Source organism: Lissotriton helveticus, chromosome 6 (genome assembly GCF_964261635.1).
Source record: "Lissotriton helveticus chromosome 6, aLisHel1.1, whole genome shotgun sequence".
Classification (NCBI taxonomy): domain Eukaryota; kingdom Metazoa; phylum Chordata; class Amphibia; order Caudata; family Salamandridae; genus Lissotriton; species Lissotriton helveticus.
This window is the reverse complement of record NC_136067.1, coordinates 1,176,851,063-1,176,866,642: the sequence shown is the minus strand read 5'-3', so window position 1 is coordinate 1,176,866,642 and position 15,580 is coordinate 1,176,851,063.

Below are 15,580 nucleotides of genomic sequence, written 5' to 3'. Positions count from 1 at the left end.
CCCCCTCCCCGCCTCCCTGCCTCACCGTAACTCCCTCCACGGCCCGCGGCTGCTTATATCTCACCCTCCCTAATACACATATTATATTATTTGCTAAGAAGGTCTCTTTGTGTTGGTTTAGGGCGTGCCCATACTTTAGTGTCTTAGATTTGAAGGAATCACATCAGCATACACCAGCTCTCTCTTCATGTGAACCGCATCAACTGTTGTGTATGTGTGTTCGGCAAAGCAATATAAAACCCGCCTCATGCCCAGAATTGGCAGAAGTTGCACTTATGTTATGAGTATGAAGTCGTGGAGATCAGACCTCATAACAATTCTGTATCGTGTTGTTCTTGAAACTTTAGCATTCGCTGTACAGATATAGTTTAACAAGCAAAGCAGATAGTAGAGCAATAACATATTATTCTCATGTAAACCACGATGAACTACTAGGTGGAAAGCTAAAGCAACAACTAAGTGTCGTGTGCAGAAGTTGCAAAAAAGGAAAAATGGCGTTTAAACCGGTAATGAGCCCATGCTAACTTAACACGGTGTAAAGATATCCAGGACCTAGATGACACCTCCCCATGATCCGGAAACGAACTGAATAAGATAATAGAAGTGCCATCTCATGAGAGTAGATTGCAAGTTTATATGTGGACGGTCCGCAAGGTAAAGCATTAAAAACTAGGAAAATTTAATGCTAAAGAAAAATAAAACAGCCAAGTACTTTATCGAGTCTTAAGCCAATAGGCAAGGTAAATAATAAAAACTTGACAAATAAGTCAATGAATTGTCAATGAAATGCTAGTACTCAGCATATCAAACATGAAAAAGGTCTATGACATAACTGTGTATGCAAAATAAGCTGCAACAGCCTCCAATAGGAAGTCACCGTCTTCATCCGAAAACAGTTCAGCCATCCAATTTAAAAGCGGAAAAGAACATACGTGCTCTCCCAGCACCGGATCCTCTATCACCATCAGAGGACAGCTCGGTGGGTTTTCAAGAAAGCTCTGTTCCAAGAAAGACTGTGCTGCCGCCAGTAAATTCCAGGGACCAAGTAGTCCATGCATCAATGCCACAGCCATAATCCTTTCGCCAGGACAAACCAACTCGTGAGTAATGATAGGAGTCATCAGCTGATTAAAGTCGACGTCAGGAGAAACCGGTCCGCAGAGACACAAATCAATGGCCCAATCGAAATCACAGGTCAGGCAGTGAAATACAGGCTGGACACAGGTGAAGTAGGAGAATCGAAAAGATAATCCATATGCCGTGCTTAATATCGCCAACGGCATTGTGCCATAATATTCTAGCATGCGATTGCGGAACAGTGTCAGCATCTGCAGGGTGGGAGGTTGCATAGGAGGGACATCCATATTTAAAAATGTAAAAAAGCACAAGAGCGTCCGCTGGTAATGCAAGTAAAAATGCCAATCCACGAAGCAGAGTGGAGAAAATATAATGAAAGGAAGCAGGGATGACTCCAAAGATTTTCTCAAATGAAGTCACGAGACCACTGGTAACAACTTTAAAAAAGTGCGCCAGGGCCTTTGTGGAGGATGCGTTAAAGATAGTCGGAACCATCTTGCTGAAATTGAAAGGCAAATCTTAATTGAAAAGGGTCTGCACCTCTGTACGGGTGTTCGCTATGTGAAGCACGAAAGTTTCACGGGCCGAACTCAAGGCCACCTCTCTCTGAGACAAAAGAGCTCTTATTCTTGCCATGCCGTTGAAATGTGCTCCCAAGGTTGGTATTTGTGGCCAGATTGAAAACTCCCTATGTTCATGTGTGGGAGGAAATAGAACATTTCTGCAGCAAATAACCCGTTCACTTACTGTTACGATAAAAGGAATACTTTTAATTAACTCAGAACAATCTTCATTATTGAGCATCAAATAACTACCATTTTCCAACAACTTGAACGTGGGGATGATAGCAGGAACTGGCGTGCCTTGCAACACGCAAGCCATATTTGGTCGGTGTTTGTTGCATGAACCGTGTAACTGTATGTGCCTACACATTAGTGAATGATCTGGCGTCTCAGTGCATTCCTCTCCATTCAGATAAACTTCTTGATCATCTTTGAAACATCTGTATGTGTAAGGAAGCGACCAGACCTCATGAAGAAAAGCACTACCTAAAGGTTCATAACGACCTATTGGTATATATTTCATACAATTTGAAAACTTATATAAAGCAAAAGGCAGCGTTATTAAACCGTGGATAAGGCACGTTGCCAAAAAACCCGCAATCCTCTGCTGATGATGTCACTGAGCATGTCATGAATGATGTAATATGTGACATCATCAGCAGTGGATTACGGGTAATAGTATCTCTAGTTTACTCCCCTATAGCTGTCTTTCTTTTAACATAAGTGTCTGTTTCCTTCCCTTATACTTACTGTTTTTGGTTCGCTTCCGGTTCGCGTACCGGCGAGCGAACTGGGAAGCGAACTAAGAGAAATAGAGGTTGGCACAGTTCCAAATATTGTACCAATTTTTTAATAACGGGGAGGTAGTTCTGAAAAGAACTTTTTTTTTTATTGTTTTTGTTGTTTTATATTTTTTTTATTATTTTTCGGAACATTTTTTTACTTTTTTTGAATTTTTCTGAACAGTTTTATATTTTTTTGGGTTTTTCTTGGAGGGGGCAATGAAAACGATTCATTGTAAAGGGCTCAACAGGAGCAACAAAACAAAAAAAGAAGTATTTATTATTTTGGGCGTTTCGTACAAACTTGCATATGATAGTCAATAGCTCTGTTGATCAGAGTGATGCTTCTTTCTCCGTAGGAAATGAATCCATCGCAAAATACGCAGATGTGTTTTACTTCACCAAATTTCATTTGTATATTTGGCACCATCTCCCTGCCCTCTGGTCCCGTTACTTCCGGTACAACAGATCTTCTGGCCATAATAGGGAGATTATCTAGGTCGTTCCGAAACTGTGCAGCACTGTAGTTGTTAGGATGCCACCTAGTCATATGGCGATGCATTGTGTAGTTTCCGAAACTGTATTTTTTCTCGGTTCCTCTGGACAGTCTATCTTGACATATAAGGCAAGTTACGTATCTTGCATTTACTTTTTTCTGACCTTTGGGAATTTTAAAAAATTGCCAAATTAAGTTTTCTTTCCGGTGAGACGTCTTGGGCTGCTCAGGCAAAAACTGCCTCTCTTCGTGCTCGTCGTCCTGTTCCTCTTCTTCCTCTTCTTGTTGAATTATAACTTGAGCAGGTGGTCCACTCTTCCTTGGATGTGGTGGAGGTGGTGGGAAGCACCAGCTGAAGCTACTAAAGAAGCCATTGCTCAGTGATCACAAAGGGTCTTTCTCTCACAATGATGAAAGTCAGAGTGAGGAAAGAAGGAGGGATTTTCATCATTTGGGAAAAACAAGAGTTCTCAACCAATCAAAAGTGTTCATTTTAGATTATATGACCTAGTCTTACATCATTAGGAAACCAAAAGTGAAATGAACCAATGAAAAGTGTTATTACCAAGTCACATGACTTGCTGTGTTTACGTTAAGCGCTTTGCAGGGCCTCACGGTTTGCTTCCAGAAACCTGCGCTTTGCGACTCGCTTCGCGTACCAGTTCGCTAACGTAGCACGTCATATGACGTATCACGCGACAACGTGGAACGTCATGCGGACGGGAGGCGTCACGATGTTGTTTTCTAACGCGGCACTTGCGGTAAAGAAACGTTTACCGGCTCGCGGTCTATTTCGCGGCATCAAGGTCAGCTAACGGGAAGCTTCCCGATTCGCGAAGCGGGAACGTAGAAAAAAAAATATTTTAAAAAAAAATTATTCATAAACATATAAAATATATTTTTGGATTTAAAGAAGAATACATTTTACAGCTACAGATATTAGCTGTTAAAAAACCAATGAAATTCACAGAAAAAACCATAGGTTATAGACCATATATAGTTAGGAATTAGCATTTACAAAACCTTGAAAATTCACTGAAAAAACCATAGGTTATAGACCATATATAGTTAGGAATTAGCATTTAGAAAACCTTATTTTACTCACACAAAACCATTGAAATTCCATATATAGTTAGTTGCACTAACTATATATCGCGCACCCGCAATCCACTGCTGATGATGTCACATATTACATCATTCATGACATGGTCAGTGACATCACTGATGACATCACTGATGACATCTCAAATGACATCACTGATGACATCACTGATGACATCTCAAATGACATCACTGATGACATCATGACACACCAATACCAGTTACTACATACGCACTCACTGATTCCTACGTCTACACACACATTCACTCATTCACCCATACAATCACTCATACATACAGTCACTCATTATTACAACACTATCATATGCACTCATACACCTATGCAGACACTCACACACTGCCACTCATCCATGGAGTTACTCACACACCTAGTCAGTCCTGTAAAGAATCAATCACACTTCCATTTCCTCATCTATACAGTTAAACAAAGAACACCATACTTCAGTGACATCACTGATGACATCACTGATGACACCTCAAATGACATCACTGATGACATCTCAAATGACATCACTGATGACATCATGACACACCAATACCAGTTACTACATACGCACTCACTGATTCCTATGTCTACACACACATTCACTCATTCACCCATACAATCACTCATACATACAGTCACTCATTATTACAACACTATCATATGCACTCATACACCTAGTCAGTCCTGTGAAGAATCAATCACACTTCGATTTCCTCATCTATACAGTTAAACACAGAACACCATACTTTTTCACACATATACTAACACATACTTACTCTCTTATACAATCACTGATACAAGTACACATTGATATGCACAGAGTCACACACCTCCCAGCCAGCCACACACACACTCAGTCTTCCATACATCCACTCATTCTTCAATATGTAAAACATATTTAAACTTTACAAAAACACACAGACACTAGATGATGTCATTTGAGATGTCATCAGTGATGTCATCAGTGATGTCATTTGAGATGTCATCAGTGATGTCATCAGTGATGTCACTGACCATGTCATGAATGATGTAATATGTGACATCATCAGCAGTGGATTGCGGGTGCGCGATATATAGTTAGTGCAACTAACTATATATGGAATTTCAATGGTTTTGTGTGAGTAAAATAAGGTTTTCTAAATGCTAATTCCTAACTATATATGGTCTATAACCTATGGTTTTTTCAGTGAATATATATATATATATATATATTCACTGAAAAAACCATAGGTTATAGACCATATATAGTTAGGAATTAGCATTTACAAAACCTTGAAAATTCACTGAAAAAACCATAGGTTATAGACCATATATCGTTAGGAATTAGCATTTAAAAAACCTTATTTTACTCACACAAAACCATTGAAATTCCAGATATAGTTAGTTGCACTAACTATATATCGCGCACCCGCAATCCACTGCTGATGATGTCACATATTACATCATTCATGACATGGTCAGTGACATCACTGATGACATCACTGATGACATCTCAAATGACATCACTGATGACATCACTGATGACATCTCAAATGACATCACTGATGACATCTCAAATGACATCACTGATAACATCTCAAATGACATCACTGATGACATCTCAAATGACATCACTGATGACATCACTGATGACATCTCATTTGACATCAATGACCACATCACTGATGATATCATTCATGTGACAATACAATGCATCTCCTCACATTTTAATATAACCTCTGTTTCACCCAGTGTTAAATACAGAATATAATTTTTGAAACCATTGACACACCAATACTAGTTACTACATACGCACTCACTGATTCCTACGTCTACACACACCTTCACTCATTCACCCATACAATCATTCATACATACAATCACTCATCTTTACAACACTATCATATGCACTCATACACCTATACAGACACTCACAGTCTGCCACTCATCCATGGAGTTACTCACACACCTAGTCAGTCCTGTAAAGAATCAATGACACTTCCATTTTCTTGTCTATACAGTTAAACATAGAGCACCTTACATTTTCAAACATATACTAACACATACTTACCTTGTTATACAATCATTGATACAAGTACACATTGATCTGCACAGAGTCACACACCTCCCAGCCAGCCACACACACACTCAGTCTCCCATACAAATACTTGGACAATCAATCAGTAACCCATATAGTTAATCATATAGCTACTGATCAACACATGCAGCAGTTTACAGAACAACAGACATAATGATGCACAAATTAAGACACTTTAGTCACTAACCCATGCACTCAGTGAGACACATTTAATCACTCACTCATACATTCAGTCATGCACCTACTAAATCCTTTGTCCAGACACTTATACTTCCACTCATTCTTCAATATGTAAGACACATTTTAACTTTACAGAAACATACAGTCACTGGATGTTGTCATCAGTGATGTCATCAGTGATGTCATTTGAGATGTCATCAGTGATGTCATCAGTGATGTCACTGACCATGTCATGAATGATGTAATATGTGACATCATCAGCAGTGGATTGCGGGTGCGCGATATATAGTTAGTGCAACTAACTATATATGGAATTTCAATGGTTTTGTGTGAGTAAAATAAGGTTTTTTAAATGCTAATTCCTAACGATATATGGTCTATAACCTATGGTTTTTTCAGTGAATTTTCAAGGTTTTGTAAATGCTAATTCCTAACTATATATGGTCTATAACCTATGTTTTTTTCAGTGAATTTTCAAGGTTTTGTAAATGCTAATTCCTAACTATATATGGTCTATAACCTATGATTTTTTCAGTGAATTTCAATGGTTTTTTAATAGCAAATATCATAAGCTGTCGAATGTCAAGTACGTGGTAAGTAAAAACATTTTCGTGTTTATGCACACTGATCTGCTTTGAATGCTGCCCCCCACCCCTCATTTCTATTAGGAGTACTCTCTCTTTGCAGATAGTGAAGGGTAGTTAACGCAGGCCTTTGCCCCCGTTGTAATCCGTCGTGCCTGCTTCTCTCTCCATTTGATTGATTGTTCTCTTTGGTTCATTCTCTATTTACAAACAAGCACAGAGTCGCAATACTCTGTTTAGTCTTTGCAGATGGCGAAAAATCGTGTAAAAAAACAAAAGGAATCGAGCAAAATCAGTAGGCCACTAATGGGATCTCTTTTTGACCTCGCTAAAATAGAAACATTAGGAACAACCTGTTGAAAATAGCAATGTGTATGTACATAAGCGGCGTTCATTTGTGTTCACAGTACCCCTTGTTGATTGTTTGAATCGAGCATTGAATTGTTCGAAGTTGGTTCTCTTAAGGATCTTCTCTGCCTGCAAACGAGGAAGAATAGGAATATTCTCTCTCCCTTTGCAGATAGTGAAGGGTAGGTAACGCAAGCCTTTAACATGTCGTACCTATTTCATTCCTCATTGATTGATTGATTGTCCGAACATTGACTGTTTGGGAATTAGTTCTTTTTGGAGGTATTCCCTGTTTGCAAATAAACGTAGGAAAATCTTTGCAAGTAGTGAAAGGGTACGTAATGCGGACCTTTCTCCCCCGTTGTAATCTGTCATGCCTATCTACTCCCCACTGATTGATGCACCTGTTTCACCCGGACCATTTACTAGAGATAGGTCATCTGGCCCGACCAGAGAGCACCCCTAGTGAAAAGGACATATGCAATAATAACGAAGTGATCACTGTATCCTGTTAACAGAAACTTTAGCATGAAACAACCTGGAAAGAAAAGAATAGGAAAACGAAAATCAGTAGGCCACTGATGAACTTTTTATTAAATAACAAACAAAGAAACGATAACAATACGTAATGATAAAACCTATTATTGTCCTAGAAACAAGAAACGTTAGAAGTAAGCCCGTAATAAGAAACCTGAAAACATCGCCCCTCACTGCCCCAAAACGTGTCTGTCCCACCGCCTGCCACGGCCAAATAACGGCAAACTGGGAAAGATAGAAGTCAGCAGACATCCGCCCCATTCTAGAAACTTCCAAAGGGCAACAGGTTTTCGGCTACGCCCAGCCGGAAGCAACACATATAAGGCGGGTCCTGCTGCCACGCCTCGGCCAGGAGATCATCACGTAGGGTGTAGCCGGAGGAGAGGCCGAGGCCAGCGGGACCCGGCCAGGGGGATTGACAACACTGGAGAGTTTCAGGGGGGGGAATGTCCGTGTCCTCGACCCTCCCCTCTCTCTCCCAGTCCGGCCGCGGTGGCCCTTGAGAGTTGCAGGTTGTCCCTCCACACTCTCTCCCGGTCCGGCCACCAACGGCCGGGGGCTGCAGCCGATGAGCCAAGGAACCCGTTCATGGGGCCAGAGCAAAGGGCGTCCGGCCGCCATCCACCGCCCAAAGACGGACGGGACATTTCTTCTTTCTTGAATAATTGCTGCAACAACCCTGGGGGGGGGATGTCTTGCACATGCCTCCGACCCCCCCCTCGCGTCCTCATCGCCTGGTCCGGCCATAACAAATCTCAAGCGAGACGCCGTGGGGTGCACTGGGAGGGAGAGACGGTGCGAACAGGCCTCTCCCACCTCCCCAGGTGGAGGCTTCCCAGCTGCACCCTCAGCGCTCCAGGCGCCCGGAAAAGGGTTCTTCCACTGTGGCGATGCTGCAACGTCTCGCCCGGCAGGGTGGAGCCCGTCCGCTCATTTGACCCCGCGATCGCCAGTAGCTACCGAACTCTCAAAATGGCGGTCGACCTGGCAAGAGCGGGCCCAGCATAAAGAAATGGCCCGGTCACTGGTTGACTCCACCACCGTAGTCCTCCACGACCTTGAAGATTCTAGAGGAGCCGCGGGAGTCCCCGACCCCCGCAGACACCCCCGATGGGGAATGACTGCCATGATCGCCCGTGGAGTGACGAAACTGTAGCCGCGGGACGTCGGCGCTCCCATGCTGGCGCCAGCCTCAGTTTGAATGACTAGAATCCTGCAGACCTCAGTTCCGGTGAAAGCACAGTGTGACCCGGTAGGAAAAATTGTTGCACCCCCTCCCCTTTTTGACTGATGGTTCAAACTACCGATCCTTTCCTTTGCCCTTTTAACGGAACTTTGGACTGCCTCCCCCCCCCCCGCGGCGCCCCACACCGTTATTTGCTGGGCGGCAACTTACTAGACATCACCTTCGTGACATCCAGATTTCAGCGCGTTCTGCTGCCTTGGAACTATTCGCACAACAGACCGCTACTGACAACCCACCCCCCCGGGACGCCCCACGCCGGATACCCAAATCAGTGCGGCACCCAGGCAACATCTTCTGAATTTTCATAATTTGAAAGAACTAGTAACATGTCCTCATCAGGAATTTCCTCTTCAATCATCTCATCAGGAATTTCCTCATGAAAAGTCTGCAATGATGATTCTTGTAACTCTATGGTCTCCAAACATTCGATAAATTCGCCATCAAGACATTGATCAAAAAAATCATTCAAGTCATCTCCTCCTTGTGAGAATATTTCATTATTGGTGCTGTCAATTTCAATAAATGTAGTGGATAATTCAAAAGAAATTGCCACGGTCTCTTCGTTGTTTAAATGTTTTTACTGTTTTTGTTTTGTTGTATATATTTATAAGTTATTAAAGTTTTATATTCCTACTACTTTGTTGGAGTGCTATATATTTTTAATGTGACACATAATTGTAAAAACTTTGATGTACAAAGAGTCATCCCTGGAATCTTCCGCTTCAGGCTCGGTCCCCTCCCCAATCACAATACAGGATGGTTTTCAGATAGTATGAACACGTGTGGTGTGACGGATCTCATCGGGTGTGGGCCTTGATCTACTATAACTCCTTTGAAGAGGGGTGATTCTTTACAGCTGGGGCCATAAACTACATCTGCAGGGCTAGCTGATAGCCTAGGACCGGCCTGGACAATCGGACACAGAGGAAGAGGAGTGTCAGAGGGTGCGGTAGTGAATAGGGCGAAAGGGAGGTGTCGGGCGGGCACAGAGTGTGATTCTCAGGGAAGAGCAGCGCAGATGGGGGGAGGTTTATTGCCCATGCATAAGACAGAGAGCGGGGGTGAGCAGTGCCTGGGGAAGATGCTTGCGAGGGTGGGGAGCCATGCTACGAATCGACAGCGTGCAGAGAGTGGGTCTGGTCAAGGCATCTAAAATGGCTGCCGTGCACAACAAAAGTGTGGCATTTCAAAAAAGACAAGATGGCGCAGACAATGTTTTTCAACACTTCCTCATTTCCTTCGAATCAAACGTTAACAGACGTTGGTGCATATTGCCAAAGTTAAGTGATATTTATCGCTAACGATCCTTAGCAACGAATTTTTTACCGCTAAGCATCGTCAGAAATTATCGAAGATAAACCTTGCTATTATCAAGGTTTATCGCAAATGCGATAAAAAACGGCCGCAATGCATGAATATCGCTAAAAAGTCAGCGATATTCATGCATTACCGAGCTAATGCTCTTAGCCATGTTATCCACCTCCCATTGGATAACATGGCTAAGAACTGCTCAGGGCAGGTGTTATTTTTTGGAGATATTCGCGCTTAGCGCGAATATCTCCAAAAGTTCGTAATAGGAGATAGATATCTTGCATGTTGTAATGCAAGTTATTGTGGTATATGGAACTCATACCATAATCTCTCAGGAAAGCAGAAACTGATCCTTTTGGGACCGCCTGAGAAGGCCTAGGGGGTGAGGGGTACTCTACTTTGCCCCCTTTTCACGTTCCGAACTATTTTATTTTACTCTCTTCTGTAATTACACAAAATGGCAGCGATAAGATGCATCAGAGACAGACAGTGAGAGAAAGGAGGCCGGAGATGAAGAAGAGATGTCAAATACACATTGGAGATAATATAGTGGGAGAAGGGAAGTAAATATGAGTAAACTTACCATGTAACATAAAAATGTTCCACTCTATACTATAAGTCTCATTTTATACTACAATCACTTCGCTACAACCTCATAAATTAAAAATAAAAATGAATAATGTCTCAAACAATTTTTGTATTTCTAAATATAAATTTATTCTTCTGAATTTTCAAAATTTGAAAGAACTAGTAACATGTCCTCATCAGGAATTTCCTCTTCAATCATCTCATCTGGAATCTCCTCATGAAAAGTCTGCAATGATGATTCTTGTAACTCTATGGTCTCCAAACATTCGATAAATTCGCCATCAAGAGATTGATCAAAAAAATCATTCAAGTCATCTCCTCCTTGTGAGAATATTTCATTATTGGTGCTGTCAATTTCAATAAATGTAGTGGATAATTCAAAAGAAATTGCCACGGTCTCTTCATTGTGAGCCATTTTATTTTGAAATTGCTTGCTGTAAATTGCAGAAAAAATAATCACTTTCATTTATCGTTTTTAGTATTTAGTATAACAGAAGGACTGTAAATAAATAACAGAAAACATTTTTCAAATTATCTTAAAGTGTACAACATAGTTCCCCTTACAAATTAACAACTCACCTTTTTAAAAGTAGGAGAAGTGTTAGTACTGTGTAAACCAAACACCAGAAATTGAGCACCAAAAATTCCTCACAAATGTACCTCAGACAGTAGTATCACAAAATGGCTGTGGTTTCCTCTCATTTTAGATATATACATAACCAATTAACTTTCATCACACACAAATACAAAACCAAAGTAACATTTTAATTGGTTCTAAATTTCAACACTTTCAAATGTGTTTTCCCCATGCAATTTTCCATAGGACATTTAGATACGTCTACAGCCTGAATGGCTGAACGGAATTACACCAAACTTGGCAAAATGGTACATCAAACCTAAGAGGTCAGGGAGGATCTACTATGCCCCCTTATGGTCATTTGCCCCTTCGCTTTGGCCTCCTCTTGTCTCTCGATCCTACCGAGAGACAAGATGGCGGCCGCTACGGACTGTTTGGAATGTTTACAGACGCCGGAGAACCAATCACCTTCGCAAAGCTCCGTAACGCGAAAAGTACGCGAAGCGGAGCGCTGTTACAGATATATATCTTTTTTTGAACGTTAATTTCTCAAAATCCACTGGAGCACATATATTGAAACCTAGCAAAGGCACATCGGGCTACCAGTCCCTAATATTTTGCCAAGTTTCGTGCAAATCCATTCAGCCGTTCGATTATTATTATTTTATTTTTTTTTTGCCCCGCGGGGCCCTTTTAAAACCTCCACATCAAACCTAGGGGGTCAGCGAGGATCTACTATGCCCCCTTATGGTCATTTGCCCCTTCGCTTTGGCCTCCTCTTGTCTCTCGATCCTACCGAGAGACAAGATGGCGGCCGCTACGGACTGTTTGGAATGTTTACAGACGCCGGAGAACCAATCAGCTTCGCTTCACAAAGCTCCGTAACGCGAAAAGTACGCGAACTGGAACGCTGCCCGGTCCGCTGTTACAGATATATATCTTTTTTTGAACGTTAATTTCTCAAAATCCACTGGAGCACATATATTGAGACCTAGCAAAGGCACATCGGGCTACCAGTCCCTACAATTTTGCCAAGTTTCGTGCAAATCCATTCAGCCGTTCGGGCTAAAAGTGAGGCCAACCGCCCTATGGAAAACTCAATGTTTAAAACACGTTTTGGGACCCCCCTTTTTTCTCGGCCCCCCCTTGACGAAACCCCCCCAAATTTTCAGGGGCTGCTCAGAAATAAAATGTTCCATTGTCCTGAAAATTTCAGCCAATTCCGTCCACAAACGCCAAAGTTATTAGACATAGAATTTTCAAAAATCCCATAGAGAAAAAATCCTAACTATATATACCTACTGGCGACCGCCAGTAGGTAATATATATATATATATATATATATATTACCTACTGGCGGTCGCCAGTAGGTAGTTATAGTTAGGACCTAGTTTCCATAGGAAATCCTCAACATTCTATTTGGATAAACTTCGGCCTGGTGGATGAATCTTTGCGAATTTCTCAAAGAAGATGGCTCGGTCCGCTGCGCTCCTTCCCTGAAAGTTTGGGGGGGATTGGTGAAGTGGGGGCTGAGATAAAAGGGGGGTCCCAAAACGTGTTTTCTCCATGTTATTTTCCATAAGACGTTTAGACACGGCAACCGGTCGAACGGCTGAATGGATTTATAAGAAATTTGGCAAAACTGTAGAGTCCGGCTCGCAGATTACGCTTTTTTTGGAATGGTGTAAATCTGTTCAGTAGTTGCTGAGAAAATTAAAGTTAAAGTCAATTATATATCTATAAGCGCGCACGGGTGCGCGCACTCAAGTGGCTGCGCGCGAGCGGAATTTTTTTTTTGCTGCGTGACGTCTGTTAACGTTCGATTCGAAGGAAATCAGGAAGTGTTGACCGCCATTTTGTCACTGCGAGTAAATATATTGTCATTTCAAAGCGTTGGAACATGGAAAGGGGAGAAGGTAGAGATTGTTTTGCTGCGTAGGTTCTCTCAGGGTGTGCAGTAAGGCCCTTAAACGCGAAAATATATATATATATTTATTTTTTTTAAGTTGCGGGGTGCGCGCACTCGGGCGCGCACACCTATTTACAAGAGTGTGAAAATGGAGATAAATCAGAAGTTTGAGTGCTTTGATATAAGGCGGCTCTGAAAAGAGCCCATGTGTTAATTGAGTTTTTTCTGCATTTATAAGTAAGTACCGATGCAGAGTCTGATGTTGCAGAGGAAGATTCTGTTTCCCTCATCCATGAAATGAACACCATCTGTCCTATAGATGTCTTGCATGTGGTAACGCAAGTTGTTGTGGTAAATAGAACCCATGCTATAATCTCTGAGGAAAGCAGAAACAGATTTATTAACATGTCTCCTTGCTTTCTCAATTTGTGCACAATGTTGATTGGACCAATTCCATTTCTGTCTTTGGCATATATTGGAATATACCAAGGCAGTTCGAGGAAAAAGTGTCATCAATTGTCGAAAGGTGTCTTTTAGAAGCATTTCCAGACCTACCCCAGTCAATGTGCCTAGATCGTTCCCACCACAGTGCACAATTATAAGGTCTGGTTCTGGGAGATGCATAAAAGTTTTCACCAATGGTATTAATTGGTGACATCTTAATCCTCTTTGCCCAATCCACGTTATCTGCACATTTGGTAAATCAAGGTTGGAAATTCGTCTGCTTGCTGCATATTTTCCACTCCAGTGAATATAGCTGTGTCCTAAAAGCCAAACCTTCATTTTCAAGGCAGATGCACTCGTACTCCGATGGGTTCTGGAAGTGGAATGGCAGTTAGAAGCTGAAAGTCAGGATAAAAAAATGGATGAAGCTTGGTGTGGTTGAAAAACGAAAAATGATTGGTTGATTCTAATACGTGAAGATTGAAGACTACGTTGCATGTTAATGTTATGTAAAAGAAAAAGTAGTATTGGGTGTGAAAAAAATGACATGTAACAGAGCTGTGGATAGGCAGGTGTTTCTGGAGGGAAAACAGTGTTGTTAGTTTGCTGTAGAACGTTGAGATATGAACTTTTGACCTGTGCCTTCAGCCAGGTGCAGAATGAGGTGTTACCATGGAAACAGTCAGAGATGGCAGTGGGTGATGGGTGACTTTTATGTGACATTGAAAATATTGTGAGGGACAACCAACTGAAATGTAAATTTGAATACAAAATTTTGCGGGAGGAAATATGATTGGCTGAAGAGACATATATGAGTCTGTATTGACTGGATATCTGTGCCATTGAATTTTGGTTGCAGTGATAGCAGCATAATTGAGACTTCCGTCAAACGAATATCTATTTTGTGACTGTCACTGTTGTACATCGTACAAAGCATTGGTAAAGGTAAGTCTGTAACTGTTTGTTTTGTCATGTACCGTAAAATATGGTTTACTCACAAACAATGATTGATTTTCCTCATAGTTTGAAACTAAACTCATTTTTGGCTGTCATAATGTGTTGTATTTCTAAAACGATTTTTAATTTAAATGTGAAATATGAAGTATAAAATATGTTTAATATAAAGAGTAATTATTTGTGTGATTTTGAAGCCTTTATATATATAATGAGAGAAGTTGTTTATGAAGTGAAAAAATGATATTAGGAGAGAGACAGATAATGCAGATAGAGAGAGAAATGGTAAATTACATGTGATACCGTCGTGAAAAAATGTTAATGGTTAATGAATTCGTAAACTTTCTGTCACACGACAAAATTAGAGTGCGGTTTCTGGACGCGGCCTGCATTGGTGGGTGTAGAGTGAGAGGGGCAGGTGGTTGAGTGAAATAAAATGAAAAGTTGGTATATTACATGTGATACCGTGTTGAAAAAGTGGTAATGTTTAATGAATTCTTAAAGTTTGTGTCAGACGACAAAATTATAGTGTGGTTTGTGGCCGCGGCCTGCGATGGTGGGCCTAGGGTGAGTAGGGCAGGTGGTCGAGTAAAATAAAATGAAAAGTTGGTACATTACATGTGATACCGTCTTGAAAAAGTGGTAATGCTTAATGAATTCTTAAACTTTCTGACAGACGACAAAATTACATTGTAGTTTGTGGCCGCGGCTTGCACTGGTGGGGTGAGAGGGGGAGGTGGTCGAGTGAAATAAAATGAAAAGTTCTGACCATGAGGTTGTACACTGATTTGTGCAGTAA